A 24,489-nucleotide genomic window follows, 5' to 3' on the forward strand; every position below is an offset into this window, starting at 1 on the left:
TTCTAATCTAGATCCCACAGAAATTGATACATTAGCCCTGCTCACTAGGGAATGTTTTCCACTGGCGAAGTGAACTTTTCAGGTCAATGGAAGTCACACATTGTTTATTAACTCTTTAAAATATCATAAATGTCATTAGTGTGCAATAATGTAACTTTTAAAATCAGAGTTTGCATTCAGTTTATCTCAAATGCCATTTTTCTTTCTTTATTTTCCAGATATCTTTTTATGTAGAACAGTTTCCTGCAGTGGGGTCTGAGAATAGGCTTGTTTTGCTCACTTATGTAGATTACAGTCTTAAACCCAGAGTTTGCAAAGACTTATGCAAGTGCTTCAGTTTATGCATTTTGAGTAGTCGCAATTAAGTTAACGTGTACGTAAGACTTCAGGGTTGGGGCCATAAGAACTCATGGGCCTGGCCTGGACTGTCTTGTCAAGGCAGGTACTTTTCTTGTGTACTTTCAAGAAGCTATTGTAGAAGTTGTACTTGTATTTAGCAATCTAAAGAGAGCTCTTCAGGTGATGTAAATTGCTGTAGACTCACTGATGTTCAGGAAGCTAAGACAATTTACACTGGCTGAGGATATGACTCCTGCTGCCTGTTTCTATCATTTTTTGTTAAAAATTATTAGATAACTAAAACTGTAAATCTGGTAAATACTAGTTTCCTTTCCTCCATAATTAAAATGGAATATCAAGGTAATGTAACAAGGCAATTCAGAGATGTAGTGTAAATGTTTACTACAAGTTGGCAGTATCTTTCTTTCACTTCTATAGTTCTGTAAATGTAGTTGATGCTTTATGAATGAATGGAGATATTTGTTGTCCTACCTATCAGGGTGGATTTGATTTAAATCACTAGTCAGGAAGATTCGATTTAATCATGGATTTCTACATAAAAGTGCGTTCTTGTTGGTTGTTATAACCTTAATACATATTCTTCACAATTCAGAGATAGATACACTCTATACATTTTTAAAGTGATTTATTTTGAAAACTTTTCAGATTAGTTTTAAGGCTATATCAGAAAATGAATGATTGTTTGGTTATTTCATTTACCAAAGGTAATTGAAGCAGATATTTATGAAGTCATTGGGAGGTGAACTATCTCCAAACCAGCAGGTTAATCATTAATATTTGGAGGATTTTCTTGCCATGCTGAATTAGGAGGAGAACATCACCAGACAGACATTTAAATTGTTTTATTTAACTAAAACAACAACATTATGTATTCTGGATTTTTTTCTTCAACAGCAGACATATAATATTTTAACAAAACAAGGATATGAATTTTTGAATTTAGTTTAACGTTCAAGTTTTTTAAAATCAGGTTTGTTTTGTTAAAATTGTTTTTAACTAAAATAGTTAAACGAAATATTTAAAAAAAAACCCCAAAATTAAATAGACTGTGTCAGCCAGGTCAACATGAGAAACTTAAAATATTGGCTTCTGCAGCTAATTCGGTCATCTTCACCTTCATTTTCCTGTTTGTTCATACTCTGGAAAAGAAAAGCACGCTTTCTTGCTTTTTCAGGTCCCAAACGATTTCTCAGTTTGGAATGAATTATTCCAAAGGAAGAAAATATTCTTTCTACACCGGCAGAAGAAGCTATTGCTGTTAAAAGTGAGATTATCACTTCAACAGTCTCTGAATCCAAGTGCTTAAGTGACTTCCACCAGTTCACTCGTGTGACTTTCTTTAAAACATCATCAGCAAACATATTTCTTGAATGGTTCACCCTTAGCTCTGAAGTTTCTTATAGTTGGCATTATGGAGGGATGATTGCTGGATGTCCATGTCATAGCCAACTCCTTTTCTTCGGCAGTTAAGGTTTGATCCCGGTACCGGGTGTTGAGAATATTTGCAAGAAAATGAGCTGGAGATCGTGCTTAAGATCTCACTCAGTTCCTTCCAAATTTCAGCAGCGTCAGCAATAAAACAGCGATTTCCCTGCATTTAGTTCAAGGCTATAGAAATAGTCTTCTGGGTACTTGGCACGTGTTCAACGTTTCTCTTAAGCCCAATGTTGGGAACTTTGGCTGTGATGGTGCCATCTATTTTTTCACGATTTTGTTCACCATCTGTCATCAGATTAGGCCAGTTCTTGATCTAGTGCTCAAAACAGTCCACTGCTGAGTTCCATCGCATGTCTTGTGAGAGAGTTAGCTTGGTTCCTCCCACTTTTTTAGAGAAGCTGCTGCAAAGTGGTTGTTACGATAGTATGTTGCAATTTCAACAACATTAGCCTTTATTTCTGGAACACTGAAGTCTTTTACATCAAATGAGCACTGCAACCATATGTTATTATCTTGGGACTCTCTTCACGGCTGAATTTCTTCTCATCTTGGATACATTTGCAGCATTGTCTGTGACCAAGCTGCGTACTAGACATTTGAATTTTTTTCCCACAGTTTGTTATAGCTTTTACTGCTACTTCTTGTAAGTATTCTGCAATGTGTGCATTTCCTGATGTATCAATTGTTTTTGTAAGGAAGACGTTCCCTTCTTCTGTTGTCACACAAGCACATACAACAGGATCATTGTGGACATTGCTCCACCCATCAAGACTCAGGTTAACAATTTCACCCTCTAGATCTTTTGCACACTGCTCAATTTCTCTTTCATACACTTTATCCAGCAATTTGCCTGTGACATCTGCTCTGTTGGGTGGACTGTATCCTGGTCTTAATGACTGAATCATGTTAATGAAGTGTGGGTTCTCAATCATACGGAAAAGAGAGTTTGTTGCATAAACAAATGGGGCAATTTTTTCAACAATTACCTCTTTTTGTAATCTGCTGGTTCTTATCACAAACTTATCTATGGTTGTTTCTGGGTGATGGAGTTTTTTTTTCTTTTTGCTACAGGTGATATACTGTGTCTGTGTGACATACATGATGTGACTGAAACACTATCATTGGCAGATAACTCTGAAACTATAGAAAACGATGGTGATCTTGAAGGTGGATAGTCTTCAGAATCCTGTATGTTGAGGATGGATTCTCCTAAACAAAATAAGTCAATGCAGTTATTTAATTATTATTACCATAGTGCTCATTTAGTATGACTCATTGCATTTGCTGACACTCAGCACTACTTTAAAGGTGAAACTGTAAAAGGAAGAGCTGCCTATTTCAGCTATTTATTTTTTTATCACAACTGCATCTAAGACGATAGTACCATAGAGTAACAACTATATTTTTTTTGCTCAAATGCAAGAATTCAAGAACAGTCCGGAAGGAAGATGGGCAGTCCTTAAGAGAGAAGTATGAAACAAAAAAGTTTACCAACCTGAAGATCCTGCATGTTCAGACATGTTCCTTTCATCATCTTCAACGCAGCTTCCTCCTGAGAAGGAACACTTCCCCGATGTTGTTTCATTCGGGCAACCAGGCCTTGCATCTCTTTGTTGCACTGTTTGCATTTTGCGTGTATACCTGTCCTTACCCACAGGTAGAGGAACTTCATTAAAATATTCCCCAACTGGGTCTCTTTTACGGCCTGCTGCCATTATAAGTTTTCCCTTCTAGTGAGAGAATGGCATGGTAGATCTCAAATCAATGAAGTCTACACGCAGAAAGACCTCAAGACTTCTGGAATATGCTGCTCAAACTGTTTCACTTTTGTTTCTACTGCGTGTCTCTAACTTCTCACATTTATCTCCAGACTTCTTCTCCTTGTCCAGATCTGTTCCGCCCCCAACAATCTTCTATTCACTGAACTTTTTGAAACTTTGCACATTTAGGGAGAGGTAAGGGATTGACGCTGTGTACACAAATTTGCAGAGGGATAATAAGGTTGAGGTCTGTTATGTCTCGCTTCTATATATTATTTATTTATTTAAAACATTTTTGCTGTTAACAAGCATGTTATCTCTGGAGACACAAATCCACAGTTTGAGAACTGCAAAAACTAAGCATCTCTGATGGTATCTTCTAGACTGAGCACTGGGCCCCATTGGGTCGATAGAAAGGTTAACCTAAATAATCTAGACAGAAGCTCCTGGAACCCCATAAAATTGGGTCCCTAATCCATGAACTATTGGAACTCATTTACATTTGTTGGATGATTTAGTGGGTGTTTGTCCTGCTTTGAGCAGGGGATTGGACTAGATGACCTCCTGAGGTCTCTTCTAACCCTAATATTCTATGATTCTACAAAACTTGTTTTAAACATTACATGAATATATTGCCTCATACTTTAGAACTTATAATCCTTATTCCATGATGAGATATCTTTGAGCTATAATGTATCTTAATTAAAATGATCTTTAGATAGTTTTTGAGGAAAAAACTGTTTTATCAAAAAATCCAATTTAAATTAAAAAAAATCTGATTTAAAAAAAAAATCCTTGATTTTTTTTATTCACCTTGCTACCTATTTTTGTCACTGTCTACTCTTAAATTGGTTTCCTGGGGTGGATACATACTTTGTTGGCTTAGTGTTTAATTGTTAAATAATGAACTACTGCCAGGAGAACTAAACCCTACTTTGAATCAGACAAATCTTCACAGGATGAAAGCATAGTGTATTCAAAGGCCAGTTTGTAGACGCATGAATGAGAAGTAAACTGCTTGGAAGTGCAAGCCCAGACATGAAGCTCATGGTAATAGGCTGTGAATGCGATCTTCATTGTTGCTTTTGTTTTGACACGTGAGGGTGTCCACACTCTGAGACTGTTGTAATATCTTGGATATTTGTTTTGTATATAAGGACAATACAAAACCATGCTGTGGAAAAGCCGCAAAACTAGTGGATTTTTGCTGTTGTCTCTGAGATCTAAGCTTTTTTTTATTTAAATGAAGTTTCTAGTCTCTCTAGTTGCAAAGATGATCTTCACAGTGTAAACTGGTGCATGATTGTCTTGAGTTGCAGTCAGAGAAACTGAAACAATAGCATCAAGAGAGCTCTGAACTTCCCTCAGCAAATAATTCAAATTAATCTTGAATCCAAATTGTTAACCACTTAATTGCAGGATGATGTATGGGATACATGTGCAGATGCAGATAGAAATATGTGCTGTTTCTGTTCTGTGCAGCTGGATATGCTGACTTGTCCTGCAATTTTTTCAGAAATAGCTGCTGGTTCAGCACTTTCACATTCTAGTATCAATGAAGAAAGTTAAATGAGCATGGATAGCTGGCTCTGATTTTGGTTTTCTTGCAGATGGCACATGCTCACTGAATACTAAGTTGATTCAAGGTGGTGGAGAGGGAGTGGATCCCCTTAATACTTTTAACCTTTTATATAGGTTTAGAGGATACCACATACTTCAGAATTCTGCTTACTTGGAGAGTGACCCGTTTAATCCTCTACTGAACTAGTCACAAACCAAATTATCTGAACGCTTTCTTCTGGAATCCTTTACCAGTAATGTTTCAACAGTGGATAGCAAAACAAAGTAGGGCCTAACTGAAGTTAGTTGTTAGCTGCAACATTTCATGATGCAGCCCGGTGAACTGAATGCTCTTTCATGAGGCAATTGGATGATACTGCAGTATTGTCTACACATTGTATTGTTTGGTTTCAGAGTAGCAGCCATGTTAGTCTGTATCCGCAAAAAGAAAAGGAGGACTTGTGGCACCTTAGAGACTAACAAATTTATTTGAGCACAAGCTTTCGTGAGCTACAGCTCACTTCATCGGACGCATTGTATTATGTTTATCTGAGCTTGTACAGGTGGGAGAAAAATGGGTTCTTAGGGAATCTGGATGTTGTTAGAATGACTGTAATGTTTTAATGCCCTGCCTGAGCTATGTAAGATGGATATCATAGAATATCCAAGTTGGAAGGGACCTCAGGAGGTCATCTAGTCCAACCCCCTGCTCAAAGCAGGACCAACACCAACTAAATCATCATGTGTAACTTTTTTTGACCTTCCAGGACTAAAGGGTAAGATCTGTCAGGATGACCTCAAAATCTGGTTACCAGGAAAACGTTGTTATATTTAATAGCTGAGGTGGATCTACTGGCCTAGTCTCAAATGACTCAGCCTATTATGAGCTTCTTGAAATGCGCTTCTGTGAAAGAGAAATACAGGATTCAGTTAACTCCTCAAATCCAGTTGGCTGATCTGATTGCTTTAGAGTGAGTTCTGCTTGGGCTGAAAAAGTGTCTTACTGGAAGCTAAACTTCTAAAAGTGACTCCTTAAATTGTCCTGGGGAGTTTTAAAGGGATACTGGCAACTTGAATTTTTAAAAAATTAATAATTAAAAAAATCCAGTTTCTGTTAGACTTCTTAAATAACAGTCCTGAAGATTTTTAAATTCCTTTGAAACAGAATTTTATCAAGATCAAGGATCTTGTGATCTTTCTAAGGATTTTTTCAGCAGAGGAAACCTAACTGATTATAAGGGGTGAAACTGATTAGACACAGTGATGTTGGATGTACAAACTGGGGGAAAATATCAAAGTGTGTTTCATATAATAGTTTCAGTTCTAGTGATCTGAGGCGATACTTGCTAACATAATAGGTACATTATTTTCTGATATGTTTGATTATTTTTTTGCCAAGTTGACGCTGTCCCTTTTACAGTCTGAACTTGTGACCCCATGGGTAGAAGCACATGATCCTTGATTATTGGAGAGCTGGGATTCCATGTGCCCCAGTAATACATAGCTTTAATTATTTTATCAGGCAGCTCACAAGATATGGGACCTTACAATTCCAATTAACTGATTTACAAAAAAGCTTCTTTAGATCGTTTATAGAGATTGTTACGTTGATGATGAGGAACTTGGCTTGTGGGATGCATATGACAAATATAATAAACGTATCTGATTCCTTAAAAAAATCTTTTAAAGTATATGTATAAACAGAGTTTTTATTGGTATTGTTAGGGAAGACATGCATAACTCACTTGGGACTTTGATCCTAATTTGTTTTCTCTATAGTACATTCTCATGATCTGAAACTATTAAACAGCTAACTAACCTAGACTCCTCTCTATTGCTATTTTAAAGTTATGTTACAATTGGGAAATGATATTGCAATTGGGAAATGATATCGCATGTTAGTTTTTTAAGCTGTCTGGAGTATTTTAAAATGGTAGTTTGTGTCTTATGTACTGTGCGTAAATCACTTTCCTCATGTGCATTGTACACTTTAATTAGGTGAGCTTCTATACGTTATTTTATAACAAGCATATTAGTGGCAATTCTGTGATATATATGGGAAAAATTAGATACACTCAAAAGATTCCAGAGAATTGTCTGTTGGTTTTTATAGATGTGTAATCCGTGGTGTGTTTTTGTTGATACATGCACCTAGACATATGGGGTGAAATCCTAGCTCCACTGAAGCGATAGCAAAATTCTGATTATTTCAGTGGACCAGGATTTCACTCACAGTACCAGGTTTCAGAGTAGCAGCCGTGTTAGTCTGTATTCGCAAAAAGAAAAGGAGGACTTGTGGCACCTTAGAGACTAACAAATTTATTTGAGCATAAGCTTTCGTGAGCTGCAGCTGAAATTTGTTAGTCCCTAAGGTGCCACAAGTACTCGTTTTCTTTTTACTCACAATACCAGTTATCAGGAGCAAGTTCAAATTTTTCATTTTTGGCTCATGATAAATCTATAATGAATTTCTCAAACTGGATACATTGAAGACTGAACATTTCTTACCCTTTGAAACAAGTTACTATATTAATTATCTTGATTTATAATTTTTTTACAGCACGTAGAAAAAATTGAAACTATAAATTTCAGGAGCTTAATCATTTGACTGGATGCATGAAACTATCAGTCTTCAGGTGTAGAAAAGTGAGCATACATTAAATGAATTACCGAAGTTTCGTTACATAGTAAACATTTCATACATGGTTACAGTTTCTATATACCTTTCATTGTGCTTGTGTTCACTGCAGAGTTAAAGTTACAACTTGAATGTTGCCCCTCACTTGAGTCCTGTCCATTCACACAAACTCGTGCCTCGAGTGTGGTGGTGCTTTTTATTTGAGTTAGCTCTGGTCTACCAGAGGGTATAGGCTATATAGTTTGAGTTTTCACAACTCAACTGCTAATGCTTTCACTCTGTGCAGCTTGAGTTTTAGGGCTTGTCTACAAATGGAAGTTAATCCAGAATAAGGTAGGGCATGACTTTAAAGCATATTAACTATTCCTGATTAACTCCATGTGTGAACATGCTTATTCCGAAATAAATGCTTTGTTCCGAATTAGTTTACTCAAATTCCAAAGTGGATTAAGCTAATTCGAAATAAGACGCTTGTATTGTGGGATAAGCGGGTCCGCACATGGAGTCAAAGAGGAATATCTCCCCATTTGGGAAAGTCCTTATTTTGCCGTGTGGCTGCTTTTACTCAAGCTAGGCTAATCAAGAGGAGCGAACATGAGTGTAAATAACTGTGCAGTGAAGACATAGCCATTGGGTATAAAAGAGGAGCATAAAAGAAATCAGCAATAGAGGATTCATTTGGTTTTAACTCTTGTTTAAACAATAACAGAAGTGATATACCACATTTGCTGCAATACCTAGATCTGATAGGCTACATGAGGGATGAATGGCCAATCTTAATGCATTATCTTGTTTATTTTTTCTGTTTAGGTATGAACATAAAAAGAAACTGTTGCTTTTCAGATATCTTAACATTTCCATGATGGATGTAAAATTGTCATCTAGAAATAGCTTTTTAATATAAAAACCTCCTAGTTGCTGAGGGTGAAGACTTGCTGCTCTTTTGGCAAGACGCATCAAAACTATACGAACATTTGAATGTGCTGCAGAATTTAACACATGAATTGTACTTTCATTGATGCAACCAAAGCTGCTGCTGCACACAAAGGAAACTCTTCTTGTGCGATTACTTTTTCACAATGGCTGCTTTTCTAGTCCCAATGTTGATCAATGGTTTGCTTCTGTGCATTTCAACAAGGGGTCTTGGTCTGTATTCAGATCCACAATCTATTTCTGTTTTTATAGATAATTGCTTCATACCATCATGAGATACAAATCTGAAAATATAAACTTATTCAGTTCTCAGGAATTTAAATGCCACTATGTGTTTAGTGTCCAAGTTTTTTGTTAATCATCATCTTTCTAGTAGTGGTAATGAATTCAAACTTTGACTTGGAATCAAGTCTTTATAGGTACTTTTACAAGTCAGTTTTAGCATTAATGGCTTTCAAAGGGGGGGTAAATTGGGGCAAAATTGAGGAGGGATGTTTGTATGCCACACAGTAAGGGCTTGTCTGCACTGGCACTTTAATGCGCTGCAACCTTCTTGCTCAGGGGTGTTAAAAAAAAACACCCGCCTGAGTGCAACAAGTTTCAGCACCGTAAAGCACGGGTGGAGACAATGCATCAGCGCTTGGAGCCGCGCCCCTCATGGAGGTGGGTTTTTAGAGTGCTGGGAGAGCTCCCCACCAGCGCTTTGCCGCAACCACACAAGCCACATTAAAGCACTGCCGCGGCAACGCTTTAACATTGCCAGTGTAGACTAGCCCTAAGTCAACAAAACAAGTCTTTAGAAGGACATGGCTGTCTCATCCTTAATAAATACATTTGCAGCTGTCAATCTGTAATGCATTTTACAGATGCTCTGACCCATTGCGGGGAGGGATAGCTCAGTGGTTTGAGCATTGGCTTGCTAAACCCAGAGTTGTGAGTTCAATCCTTGAGGGGGCCATTTAGGGATCTGGGGCAAAAATTGGGGATTGGTCGGTTGGACTAGATGACCTCTTGTGGTCCCTATGATTCTATGAACTTTTGGCTTACATAGCTGTATTTGATTTTCATGGGAACTTTCACGTTTCTTCATGGAACAAAATGGACACAGATTTTGTTTTATAATTGCCTTTCTTGCTCAGAGTCTACAGCCAAGATGGCTTGCTCTTTTCCTGGTGGATTTTACAAGAAACACCATTTTTATGTGCTGTCAAATGACGGAACTTGAATCATATTAGTCCTTGTTGGATATTTAATATAAATGTAGTCTTGCCTTAGGTTTCTAATTAGCATTCTATTTAAAATACATTCACTAACACCATCCTCTTCTTGCAGCACACACACTGATATATGCAAAAAGAAAAGGAGTACTAGTGGCACCTTAGAGACTAACGAATTTATTAATAAATTGGTTAGTCTCTAAGGTGCCACTAGTACTCCTTTTCTTTTTGTGAATACAGACTAACACGGCTGCTACTCTGAACACTGATGTATATTGAATCTTTCCTTGCATTTTACATTCAGCCTGACAGCAACAGTTACCACTAAGAATAATAGATATATTTAATGCTTTGTACATAGACTGATGGTGATATAACACACATGTTTTTATTTTACCATATTACACACACAGAATGCTTGTTTGAATTTGGAGACTGGGTGGAGTCGTAGAATACTTAGCTTAATATTAAATGTATATAATTTAAGAGGATTAACAAATTAATATCAAGATGAGTGTTTGTATTTAAAGGTAGCACTTCTCAGTATTCGCTGCATGTAAGTGATGCAGGGCTTTGGAGCGGAGCACAGAACTGGAGTGGGGAGCAGCTCCGGAGCAGTGGAGCTGCAGGTTTTTGCCTAGAGCTGGAGCGGAGCTGGAGCACAGCTCCAAAACTCTGAGGTGACAGGAGTTTAAATGAATTTATCTGATTATAGTAGAACTGCAGTTTGTTTGTTACGCTTCTAAATAGCATTTTACCTAGGAGAAAAGTGATCTTTATTCACCAAACGTTGTGGAACAGGTTTCTGCATCCAACTGACTTATTCACACTAAACTTGACAGGGCAGTGGAAGTTTTTCTTGCCCTAACACTCTTCTTCAGCCACCCCAAACCACAAGTTTCAACACATGAGTGAACATGGTTCTGTCAATGACAGGCCAGCTTTGCTAACGCTTCTCAGCTTTGTCTGAATTATATCTTTACAAGAATGTCAGGGGAAATAGGCTTGTGTGTGGTGAGCATTCTGCTAATGCTGTTAGGTTTCAGAGTAGCAGCCGTGTTAGTCTGTATCCGCAAAAAGAAAAGGAGTACTTGTGACACCTTAGAGACTAACAAATTTATTTGAGCATAAGCTTTTGTGAGCTATAGCTCACTTCATCGGATGCTTACAGTGGAAAATACAGTGGGGAGATTTTATATACACAGAGAACATGAAACAATGGGTGTTACCATACACACTGTAAGGAGAGTGATCATTTAAGGTGCGCTGTTACCAGCAGGAGGGGGGGACGGACACAGGGGATGACCTTTTATAGTGATAATCAAGGTGGGCCATTTCCAGCAGTTGACAAGAACATGTGAGGAACAGTAGGGGGAAAAATAAAAATGGGGAAATAGTTTTACCTTGTGTAATGACACATCCACTCCCAGTCTTTATTCAAGCCTAATTTAATGGTGTTCAGTTTGAAAATTAATTCCAATTCAGCAGTTGCTCGTTGGAGTCTGTTTTTGAAGTTTTTTTGTTGTAATATTGCCACTTCTAGGTCTGTAATCGAGTGACCAGAGAGATTGAAGAGTTCTTTGACTGGTTTTTGAATGTTATAATTCTTGACGTCTGATTTATGTCCATTTATTCTTTTATGTAGAGACTGTCCTGTTTGGCCAATGTACATGGCAGAGGGGCATTGCTGGCACATGTTGGCATATATCGCATTGGTAGATGTGCAGGTGAACGAGCCTCTGATAGTGTGGCTGATGTGATTAGCCCCTATTATGGTGTCCCCTGAATAGATATGTGGACCCAGTTGACAACGTGGCTGTTGTTACACTTATCTGAATTGCTCTTCCATTTGCTTCTGCTGTGCTTGCAGATTCTATTTGCCCTTCTGCTCCAGACTGGGAGCATTTAGGGTTGGTTTTTGGCAGGGTGTGGGAGAACGTTAGCCGTAAGAAGACTGCTTGTGTACTGTGTGGCAGTGGGTATTCAGTTATATTTTCTTGAGGGCTGGATAAGGCAATGCCCAAATCTTGGTCAGCCAAAGGGCACTCTGTAGGGCCAAAGGGCTCTTCAGGAGTTTGCTATCTAATGAAAGGACATTGATCGCTTTGTGTTGCATCAGCATCCGATCTGATTAAGCACCTGAGTAAAAGTGTACAACTGTAAGTTGAAATGTATCAACAAAGTCTAGCTCCAGTGTGTTTAAATTTAAAGTTTCTAAATTAAATACCATTGAAGTCTGTTTATCGGAATTTCAGCTAACTGAAAATCCTGATTATCTGAACGAGCAGTGTTTCCCATGCTCATTTGTGTAATCAGTGTTTTTGGCCTCTGAGGTGGAGAGAGGGAGGGCGAGTAACTGCAAGAGACAGAAGCCTCCGTCGTACTGCTTGGGTGGAGGGAGCTGGAAGGAAGATGGGGACAGTGAGGGAGCTGAGAGAGGCCCAGGGCAGCAGGGGTTGGCTCCCCCCAGAGCATGTACTATCCCTGCCTCCTGCTGCCTGCTCCCAGCTCCTGTTCCCACTGGGTGCTCTGCTGTAGGACAGTCACGCTACCTGGCTCCAGCTCTGCCCTGGGCTTCAGTTCTCTAGTCTAAAGAGATTCAGGCTCCTAGTCTCTGAGGGCTGGTGGATGCCCTGTAGCCGGGGATCCATAGGTGCCGCCTGGCAGGGGAGCCAAGGAGCCGGAGCCAAGTAGCAGTACCACCTTACAGCAGAGCCCCCAGCTGGGAGCAGGAAGGCCCTTGCAGGCTGGATCTGGCCCGTGGGCTGCCATTTGAAGAGCACTGCTATATGGTAGTGACAGATTAAAGTAAGGAGTTTGCAGGCCTCCGTTTGTGTGGTTCCTTTGAACCAAATCTGCTTTTGAATAGTGTCAGACAGCCCTATGATAACATGTATAACAAGCAAGACCTCAAAAAGGTAGTACTGAAGGGCTGGAATTGAAGCCCTATTAAGATCAAATACACATTATCCTTTCAGAGGAACCTGTGGGGATGGAATGGGATAGATTAACAATTGCTGTTTAGACTAGACTCAGTTACTACCTAGTTTGTGTTGAGTGTACACAATACCAATTACATTGTGGAGGTATATTACATTTTGTAGATAAGACCTGAATGCTTTTTCTTATCCATGCTCTCCCACTCTAAGATGTGTGACTTTATTTAATCAGCTTGTACAAGAAACCTTTGTAGAGCATTTGTGTTACATACAAATATGGAACCTAAGGGTACTCTTCTAACGCAGTACACTTTGTCCAGGTGTTCCTTGTCAGACAGTCGTACAAAGCAGGTAAAGAGTTGTTTCCAATGAGGCCTATGACACAAGTGAGGCTGTTACCAAGCAGAAATGGCTACCAGCCAACAAGGTCTAACTCTGGATAACTGTGGGCAAGATGGTGTACAGTGTGTTCTCCAACAGGCCTTCAGCTAAGGGTTCCATTGTATAGCACTTTGATCCCTTCCTGGTTTTGCAAATGATGTGTTCTGACTGGAAGAGATAAAGAATTTGCTTAATGAAATGCTTGCTTGATCTTCCATCATTCATGCAATCAAACTGTCAGCTGGCCCAGGCTGAGCTGTTAAGTTAGCCCTGTGGGGGGAACACCATCACTCTTGAGCTACTGCAAATGTTACTGGCTGACAGTGAGACCAAAGGCTTCACCTAAGAGCATTAGGTGAGATTTTGTGGGTTATTTATTAAGTGTTTAGTGCAGTTTCCTCTCCCAGAGTCTTAGGCCCTGTCTACACTGGCAAGTTTGTGTGCAGTAAAGAGCTTTCTGCGCTGTAACTCCCGAGGTGTACACACTGCCAAGCCACTTAGTGCGCAGAAACTGCGCAGTTGTAGCGCTTTAAAAAAACCACAACGAGAGGCATACAGTTTTCTGCGCCAGGGCTACTGCGCTGCGGTGCCAGTGTAGACACTGTGGTCGATTACAGTGCTGTGATTGGCCTCTGTGAGGTGCCCAACAATACCTGTTCTCACCTCTCTGGTCATCGGTTTGAACTCTACTGCCCTGCCCTCAGGTGACCATCTGTCATCCCCACCCTGTAAAGACCTTTAGAAATCTGAAAGTCCCCTTCCTGTTTGCTTGGTGATGCGTGCGTCTTTCCAGGTGGCCATGCCTGCTCCATGCACCAGACGATACCCCGCTTGGAGCAATGCCAAGCTGCTGGACCTCATCAGCGTTTGGGGAGAGGAGGCTGTCCAGTCCCAGCTGTGCTCCAGACGTAGGAATTATGATACCTATGGACAGATTTCACAATGCATGACAGAAAGGGGCTATGATCTGGACACATTGCAGTGCAGGGTCAAAGTGAAGGAGCTGCAGAACGCCTACCACAAGGTGTGGGAGGCAAACTGCCGCTCTGGTGCTGCGCCCACAAGCTGCCAGTTCTACAAAGAGCTGGACGCGATACTTGGCGGTGACCCCACCTCCACTGTGAAGACCACTGTGGCTACTTCGGTGGCTTGCGTACCAGTCGAGAGTGGACTGAGGCAGGAGGAGGAAATCTTGGATGAGGATGTGGAGGGGGAGGGAGATCCAGAGGCAGGGGATGACTCGGAGACCAGAGATGCATGCAGCCAGGAGCTCTTTTCTACCCTGGAGGAGGCTAGCCAGTCACAGCTGTGGGATCTTGGTGAAACACAAACAGGACAGGAGGCCCCTGGTAAGTGGATCTGATTTTGGGAATTGCTGAAGTGAGTTGTTGGGGGCAGGAGGGTTGCAGAAAGCAGGCTTGTCTCCCACCGCATGCCTAGTCTGAGCGGTGGAACAGGCTGTTGATTGACTCCCTCACTTCACGGGAATCTCCCTCAGAGTTGTCCAGGAAACTCTCATGGAGACACTGGGCAATCCGCTGCTGCAGGTTCTTCAGCAGAGCTGCTTTGTTTCTTGCGCCATTAACAGTAACTTTCCCTCACCACTGTGCCGTCACGGGGGAGAGGGGCATTGCTGCTCACAGGCGAGCCACATAGGGGCCAGGGCGGAAGCTGCAAGTTTGGAGAGGACCCTCCCTTGAGTCTTTGCTGACCCTCAACACTGAGATATCTTTCATAATGATCACCTCCTGTGGAAAGTGTAGGGATAGGAATGATTATCAGGCCCCAACCTACAGTGCTGGCTCTCCCCAAGAGCCACGTGCCCAGTGTACAGCAGGGTCCGGGAAGAGTGATTTACCTTGCCCCTGTGGCTACTCACCATTTTTGCAGTCTTGTGGCTCATGTGTGCTTTCCTGGGGTCAGCCAGTTAGTGACAGGTGTATGAGTACTGGCTGTGTTTTAAATCACTGAATCAGTGTTGTCTATGTTGCAGACAATACTGCTTCTGTAAAATGTTGCATTTAAACTTCACAGAGATGACCTTTTGAGCACAGCCTCCCCCTTTGTTACTGGCGGTTGAATAGTTGCGCAGAATTAGAAAGTGGCCAAGAAGAACTAAGGAGGACTTTCTGCTTAATGTTATGATGCACTCCACTGCCGAGAAACAGGAATTGAAGGAGTAGAGGGACTGAAAGGAGAACACGGCATGCCAGAACGAAGCCGTGGAGCAGCTCTTAAGCGTTATGGAGCGCCAAGCAGACACGCTCCAGGCGATACTAGCTCTTCAAACTGAGCAGCTCTGTGCCCGCCCTCCCCTGCAGCCACTGTCGCAAAACTCTTTCCCATGCACCCCCAGACGCTGCCAAAACACTCCTATCAACCCCCTGGCTCCAGTGTATACCCGCGGCATTCCACTCCTCCCCTCTCACAGTCCAGCCCTGCGGACCCCCAGTACCCACTGCACTCAACACCCATCCCTCTGCAGTTTGGCCCTGCTGAAGTACAGCACCCGCTGACTGTACTCCAAAGGAGAAGGTTGGATATGAGCCCTGGACATACACAAATCTTTAGCCGTCCCAGGACGACTCCTCCTGAGACCTTCTTCCCTTTCCCCATCCCCCGCCCTGCTGATGGTTTTTTTGTTTGACTCTCTCCTCCGACTGTTGCCTTTTAATAAAAGAATCGTGTTGGTTTGAAAGCAATCTTTATTCCATTAATTGAAAGCGAAAAGAGTCCTGCAAAGCAATAGACAATTTTGTTAAACCCCCTTATTGCATCATGTGCACCAATCACCTTCTGGCATTACAAGCACCGGAATTTGTATTGTAGGATGAAGTCCAGTAATAGCTCTTGAGGGAATGGGTGGAGATGCTGCCTAATGGAGTTTGGTGGGGGGAATTAATTTCTAACTTTGTAATCAGACCCTCACTTTTCTTTCTTTCTTTTTCTTCCATTTTGTCAGTAACTGCAGAAAACAACTGTTTGCAGTACTCTGAGTTAGTAGGCAGAATAGGCAGGCCTGGTTCTCCACTGCCTTGTATGTTGTGTCATTTCTGCCTATGTGCCTGGTTATAGAATACTGGTGAGAATAGAGACGTATGGCTTGGTAGCCTTTTACATTTGCTTTGCACAGGTGTAAATAACTGCACAAGCGCAAGGCTGCAGAGAATCAATCCCAGTAGGTGTAAGGCTTAGACTCCTGTCTAGTGAGTCATTCTGCCTTGTGAATGCAATGGTATTGGTTGGTTCTAGAGGGATCCACGTCTAGCCTTTCCCTGCTGGGGTGAGGGTTACTCGTAGTCCATGATGGGGTAGGAAGTAACACACACAGTATCTTTGCAACTGAGGATAGGACAGAAGGGTGGGGAATCCCTTAATGAACCAGTTATACAAGAGTTCAGAACTCTGCAAGACGCTTATGTTGTTTGAATTAAATAGTTTATATTTTATGATTTCTAGGCACAGTGGAGATTAAGGTTGGCATTTTCGAAAGTGTTGGCCTAATATTACTGTACATCCATTGAAGTCAATGGGATTCTTACCACTGACTATGTTGGGAGTAGAGTTCAGCCAGTTGTGAGCGCCTTTGAAAATCCCACTCTCAATTAATTGTTGCTAACAATTGGTACAAACCATACCCACTACTAATTCTATTTCTACTGTCCCTTGCTTTTTAAGTTTAAATACTGTCGGGTTATTCATCCAAATACAGTAAAAGCCAGAGTGCACAAATTCCTCTTGCACTATGTCCTTAAAAATCTCCAAATTTGGGTATATTGATGCATAAGACTGCAGTAAGAAAAGGAGTACTTGTGGCACCTTAGAGACTAACCAATTTATTTGAGCATAAGCTTTCGTGAGCTACAGCTCACTTCATCGGATGCATACTGTGGAAAGTATAGAAGATCTTTTTATACACACAAAGCATGAAAAAATGGGTGTTTACCACTACAAAAGGTTTTCTCTCCTCCCCACCCCACTCTCCTGCTGGTAATAGCTTATCTAAAGTGATCACTCTCCTTACAATGTGTATGATAATCAAGGTGGGCCATTTCCAGCACAAATCCAGGGTTTAACAAGAACGTCTGGGGGGGGGGGGGGTAGGAAAAAACAAGGGGAAATAGATTACCTTGCATAATGACTTAGCCACTCCCAGTCTCTATTCAAGCCTAAATTAATTGTATCCAATTTGCAAATGAATTCCAATTCAGCAGTCTCTCGCTGAAGTCTGGTTTTGAAGTTTTTTTGTTGTAATATCGCAACTTTCATGTCTGTAATTGCGTGACCAGAGAGATTGAAGTGTTCTCCGACTGGTTTATGAATGTTATAATTCTTGACATCTGATTTGTGTCCATTTATTCTTTTACGTAGAGACTGTCCAGTTTGACCAATGTACATGGCAGAGGGGTATTGCTGGCACATGATGGCATATATCACATTGGTGGATGTGCAGGTGAACGAGCCTCTGATAGTGTGGCTGATGTGATTAGGCCCTGTGATGGTGTCCCCCGAATAGATATGTGGGCACAGTTGGCAACGGGCTTTGTTGCAAGGATAGGTTCCTGGGTTAGTGGTTCTGTTGTGTGGTATGTGGTTGCTGGTGAGTATTTGCTTCAGGTTGGGGGGCTGTCTGTAGGCAAGGACTGGCCTGTCTCCCAAGATTTGTGAGAGTGTTGGGTCATCCTTCAGGATAGGTTGTAGATCCTTAATAATGCGTTGGAGGGGTTTTTGGGGTTCGCAGAATGTTACATGGGGTTGGCCAGAAAAATTTCACTCATGGCAGCCAGAGGACCCCGGGTGTTGGAGGTAGCAGGTGGAACCTGGTTGCAGGGCAGACAGACCGAGCCCCAGGGAGAGCGGGGTTAGGGTGGTTGGGGCTGGCAGCCTGAGCCCCAGCAGTCAGCGGGACCTGCAGCCCGAGCTCAGTTGACCGGGTTGGTCAACGGGGTCCAGCAGCCTCTATTCCTGGATGCCCTGAATATGATATTTGGACATTGGACTATAAACTATGAATTATTTCTGAAAGAACTCTTTACAACTACAAAGCTCACCATTTCTGCTATGACTCTGAACCTCAATGAATCGAGCTTATGTCTATATGTATATTGATCTTTTAACCATGCTCTCTTTTTTGTTTTTTAATATAATTTAGTTTAGTTAATAAGAATTGGCTGTAGCATGTATTTGGGCAAGATCTGAAACATTAATTGACCTGGGAGGTAATGTGTCCGATCCTTTGGATTGGTAGAACCTTTTCTATGATGAAATAAGATTTACAGAAATTTTCAGCATATTTGACATGGGTACCTGGATATAGGCCTGAGGCTGGGCCACTTTAAGGGAACTGTGTTGTTTGGACTTCTGAATAACCAGTAAGGTAATAAAGAAGCTGTTTTAGTCTGGCTTGGTAAATCTAAGTATTGGAATATCCACCAGCATTTTGGGATTATCTGCCCCATTCTTTGCAGTTCACCCTAATTGGGTGACCACAGCTGGCTCCCCACTAGGACCCCGGTCACACCTTCCTTCTGCAGAGCTTTTCTGGGAAAATGTCAACCTTTTTATTTTGAATTTCTGACTAAGACTTCTGTTTAATAATGTGTCCATCTAACTCCCAGCAGTGTTCCAGGGCTGCATTTTATTTTTGGGAGCGTCTCCCCAAATTACTTCCCCTTTTGAGATGGCAGAAGGGACTCTGGCAGAAGGGACCCCTTCAGACTTCAGGGAGTGAGCTAAGCCAAGAAAATCCAGAGGCAAAAGAAAAGACCTGTATCTCCTACTTCTCTACTTATCAAATGTCTCACTGGGGTGCTCAGTTGGCTCTGTAAGCAGAGTGCATTTGCCCCCTGGGCTCCTCTTTCCCAGACAGGAATAGAGGTAGGCAGTAGTGGAATAGCCATCTTTAGGAGCAAACCTTCCTTTTCCCATTTGCGTGGCAGATGAGACCAGAAGGGCAGATGGAAAATCATGCCTAAGGTCCTAGCGGAGGGTTGTGGGCTCAATTGCTTTCTCCCCTGAGGTTGTGGATGGAGGGTACTGGACATGGGATGAAAATGGCCAGTGCCAGAGAGTGGTGGTAAGGGGCCTTTGGGCCAAAACTCTCTCCCTCTGCTTCCATATCCAAACCAGAGGATAGATTCTTCCAGGCAGAGTACTGTGAAACTATGCTCAAGAGGGTCTGCAGTTGCCCTAGACAAGCTATAGCTATTTTCCCCTTCTTATCTTCCCTGAGAAGATATCATAATAGAGAAATGGGGATTTTCCTCCCATATAGAAAAGATTAGGAAAGTATTGGGTTTTTGTCCCTTGATGCCACCATGGGTCACCAGACCCTAATGCCCAGGCTGTTGTTCCCAGCTGCTGCAGGTTGTCATGCCTCACCCTGTCCCTCCATCTCCACCCTACAGCAGCTGTCCATGGAGGGGACTTCCCAGTTGTGGAAGAACAAGAAGAGAGTAAGGGGTCTCTTGGGCCACCATTTACTAGTTTCTAGCCTGCCTGACCTTCATTTTATAACAACACAATTCAACTTTGTGTCACTACTGAAGGCAAAGTGGCTGTCTTCTCTAGTGGTCAGGGAGACGGCTTATTTGGGTACAAGGGAGAGGGAACCACAGCATCCACTGGTTGGAACATAGTGATTTATTGAGATCTCAGAGCACTCTTCCTTCCATGGATAACAGACTCGTTCTGGCTCTGACAGTCAGTGTCTTATGGTATTTTCAAAACAAACCTAGGAAGAACGCCATCAGCCTGATCCCAGAGAGGAAAATCAACGTATCCTATTCTGGATGGAGCAAAGTTTCCTATTTCTATACACACTGCCCTTCCAGGATATGATGAACACCAGGCAGAAGTTGGATTAAGCAGAATGAAACCTGCCCCCAGAAGTATTTTCATTCATGGTAAAATCAGTTTGGTGGGCTGGTGATAGACCTCTTTGCATCTGGGAACACCAAAGCACCTTTGGCCTCTCCATATGTCAGGCCTCTGGATATGAGGTGATGGATGCTCTCTTGCAAAGGGGGGCGAGATTTCTATTTGCCTTCCCACTTTTTCCACTGCTTCCCAGGAATAATAGAGAACAGGAAGGAGAGAGTGCCAGTGATATTACAGATGACTGTATGGCTGAGGAGGCTGTGGTTCTCAGGCCTGATTAACGTAGTCCTTTCAATGTGCCTACCTTACAGAGAAGGTCTGTTGTTGCAATTCTCTATCCAGCATAAGGCAAATTGAAAATGGATACTTGGATGAAGTGATTATCACTCTCATTGACCTAGTAAGAAGTCAACAAATAGAAGTTACTGGCAGAAGCAAAATCCATATTTTAACTGCCACGTTAAACAAGTGAAATATAGCCTTGAATCCTTCAGGATGGCTCTAATGTGGGTGTAAGAGTGTCCAAGGAAAGTGGTCAAGTCTCTGTAATATAATGTTCTCAGAAGGTTCAAGAAAAGGACATTTTGTATAAGCCCCAACATTAAAAGTATTCCTTGGGTAGCTACTCTGATTCTAGCTTTCCAAGGTAGTATAGATTAGAACACAGACTGAGAACCTTATTCTGGTTGTATAGGGGAAAGGACTTTGGGTTCATAGAACACTATGTAATACCTTTGAGTATTGGAGATGTTAATCTGATCATTTAGGAAGACTGGGAGGTCTTGTTAGACAGGCTTTAAACTAGTTAGGGCGTGGCAGGGGGAGTTTTTTGTGCCACAACAACAACAAAAAAACCCTGACAAAAAGACATACTCTGTAAACTGAAAGTATAATACAAGGCAGCAGCTGGAATTATGCAACTCAGAAAGTAGACAAATAGTATATTAAAACCTGTATAAACAAATTGAAGGATTACAGGAAAGAAGTAGTAGATGTGAAACTAAATAATGGAGATCTGTAAAATCTGTTGTGATGATTTTTATAAATGGAATGTCAACACTGATGATATCTACATGGGACAGACAGATACAGTGGGAGGAGACACTTGCGTTTTTTTTTATATTATGTCATAAATAATTTGCACCAACTTTCTAATCTTTTTTGTCTCTTCTCTTAACTCTCTTGATTTGTGGATGCCCTTTTACAGGCTGTCTAAAGTATGTATTGTTTAATTACCTGTTTTGCTCATATATGCCTTTTAAGGAAAGGAAAACTTCTCTCTCTCTCACATTGTTGGTCCAATTGTTGGTCACCCACCTTTTCTCTCTAATATCCTGGGACCAACACGGCTACAGCAACACGGCATATTTGAAGGAAAGGGTTTGTTCTGCAGTTTAGTGTTTTTTATTTAAATTAACTACAAATGTTTTCTTTAACGAATATTTAGTAGCTGTGATAAGCCTGCTGTAGCACCGTGGTCTCCAGATTGTTATTAATTTTACAGGCTCTGTCAGATGTGCTGCACTACCAGTGTGTGTAAGATGGTCTATCAACCTTAATTTTAAATGTTGTTGCATTTCTGGGACTAAGTTGGGCATTTAATGTTGCTTAGCTGTAGTGCTTTGTAGTTTTAATGTTACCTATTTAGCTATTTTACCTTTATAACTGTGGGTTAGAACATTTAAATGATTAAAACCCTGGGTATTAATATGTAAAGTGTGAGGTTTTATTTGGGTAAGATTAGTTTCATAACCAGAGGTCTAGTTGAACATATTCACATTCTTGTGTGTGTTTCTGAGTGATAGTTAAACAATGTACCATAGTTATAGATTTGCGCAGGCAATAGCAGGCGCAGATTTACAAGTGCTTGTAAAAGCTACTATTAATAGAACTGGCATGCTGTTTAACAAGACAATAATCTTGTTCCCCAGTGAGGGGAAACCTGAAGGTGGAGTAGTTTATCCTCATAAGGGAACCAGATTATTGTCTTGTAAAACCGTACACCACCCTTTTTTATTGCTGGTAGATTCCATGTAGACATATGAGAAAAATAGAAGAAAACTGAAGCTTTCAAATTGTAGAAATACTTGGAAAAATTATTAGCAAACAATATTTAGCTGGCTGCCAGCATTCTGTGGGATTTGGAATGTGACTTTGTTATAACAACCAGTTGTTACATTTTTACATGTGTGGTTATATTGAACTTGGTGCTATACATCTGCCTTTGGGACAATCCAGATTTTATTTACTCATGACTCATTACTAGGTGCTACTGCTTTGTGGGTAAAGATTTTTGGGAATGATTTAAAATTAAGGCCAGTGCAAGAGTGACTTCATTAGCCCAATTCTTACCATGGGAGAGATCAGAACAGTTGATAATGCCAATTTTAGTATAATTGATGTATCCTATTTCAATGAATGAGTAATGTAATAACATGATTCAGGCTCAAATCTAAGTAGAAAATGCTTATATGTTTACTGACTTTATTTGAATTGCCTGATCTAAATTAATTTGTGGAATGTTTATTTTGTCTGATTGCACTAATAATTTAGGCCACATGCTATAATAGTTTCACATTTGTGGCTTTAAAACTGTCCACACATTCTTAGATTGTTCTGTCTTTTGTGTCTTTCACACATCTGTGGTGATTGGGTTAAATGAGAATAAACTGACTGGATCCCGTCAGCAATTTGCAGGAAGTGATGTAGAAAGCAATAAAAGGATGAGTTGCCAAAATAAAATAAGGAGATCCTAGAGACAGTATTTTTAACATTTCTTGTCTTTAAAGTGTGTGAAAAAGAAAACAACTGCTACTTTAAGAATGCTTAAGGTTAATGTATATTTAATGGTGCAAATCTTTCATAGAAAGAATGAAGAAAGTAAATCTATTTCATGTTTTGCCTTGGCTCATTTGTTACATTTGTTTTCATCAGATTAGCTTTAATGGTTACTCGGTTTTGAGAAGATTTTTACTTTTGTCCCTTTTCATTTTGAAATATTTTCTATTATAGGAGTGACATCCTTTCTCTGGCATTGTTATTTGATCACTCTTTCCACTTTAGATCCTTACAAAAATGAGCAGGACTTATATCTGCCCTGAAATGCAGAGGCAGAATAAACCTTTTACTGCTTAGTATTCATCATATTAAGGGCCTACTTATTCAGAAATAAGGCGGGCAGCTGGCAATAACCATATCATTCATGATGGAAAAATTCTTGTGTAGTCTTATATTCCTATTGCCCACCAGCTGTGCACAGTGTTCCCGCTAATGTAAATGGGAGTTGTGTGTGAACAATGGGTAGTATATGGCATGACGAATGTACCTTGTGGCAGGTTCCTCATAATACTTCCTCTGGTGCAAGGCCTTGATATGGCCCAAGGGCTGAGCTTGTAGTGTGCCAGTACATAGGTTACAAAAAGAGTGCTGTTGAGTGAATAACTGTATTTTTATTTCTAATGAGCTATGCCAAAGTGCATTTTTGAAGATAAGTTACTAATATGAAAACATCTTACAGACTGTGTATTAAATCACCTAAGAGCTAGATTTATTACAGTTGCAGGTTAATCATTTGTGTGCATTTTAATTTGTGCATCATAAAACAGTTTATAATCTGAACTCTGGCAGAATTCAGACTTCAGTTTCTCATGTGTTCACTGTTAGGAGTTTGCATTTCCTGGCTTTGTGTTTGCTTTGGACTGGTGCTTGATAGTTGTATCAAGGGGATTAAAAAGTCACCAGAAAAAGAAGTAGAAACTTGAATGTGGAAGTGGAGGGTACATATTCTGTAAAAGTTTCCTGCATCCCACGTCTCCCATTGGCCGGGAACGGCGACCCATGGCCACTGGGAGCTGTGGGCGGTCGTGCAAATGTAAACAAATGGTCTGGTGGCGCGCCAGTGGATTACCCTGACAGGCCGCAGGTTGCCCACCATTGAGCAAGATAGCTTGTGGAGAGCAGTATAGGTTCATGGAGGGCAATAAAGCTTTGCAAACCAAGTAAGTAATTTCAAAATTAAGAAATAAATGCCAGTAAGAATCTCCTGTTTACATGTATAGCAGTTTTTATTTTAAAAAATCACATGCCTGATAAACAGCTGTTGGTCATGTTGCTTCTAAGCATAGGTGCCTTTTTCAGCCGCTGTTTCTCATTTTTTTTCTAAATTGTAATAAGCCAAGTATCCCATCTGAGTAATAAGAATGTCAAGCCCTGGAAATTGACTTGGCTAGATTAGGTTTATGGGCTTACACAAAGATCATGTTCTTCAGCATAAAGAGAACAAAAATAATCAGAGGAGTGAAATCCCAGTGTAAGAATGTTGGCTAGGGAATAGACCTAAACAATAATCATGAGCAGTATATTCTGCATGTGTATTCTCTGCCAAT

At 40.9% G+C, this 24,489-nt stretch overlaps 1 protein-coding gene across 5 annotated transcripts in view; it reads left to right on the forward strand.

Moving 5' to 3' along the window:
- Nucleotides 1-24,489, forward strand: part of KIAA1671 (KIAA1671 ortholog) — a 152,139-nt gene that overhangs the window by 4,801 nt on the left and 122,849 nt on the right. The gene's annotated exons all lie outside the window — the stretch shown is intronic.

The sequence above is a fragment of the Chelonia mydas genome, chromosome 15 (assembly GCF_015237465.2).
Source record: "Chelonia mydas isolate rCheMyd1 chromosome 15, rCheMyd1.pri.v2, whole genome shotgun sequence".
Taxonomy (NCBI): Eukaryota; Metazoa; Chordata; order Testudines; family Cheloniidae; genus Chelonia; species Chelonia mydas.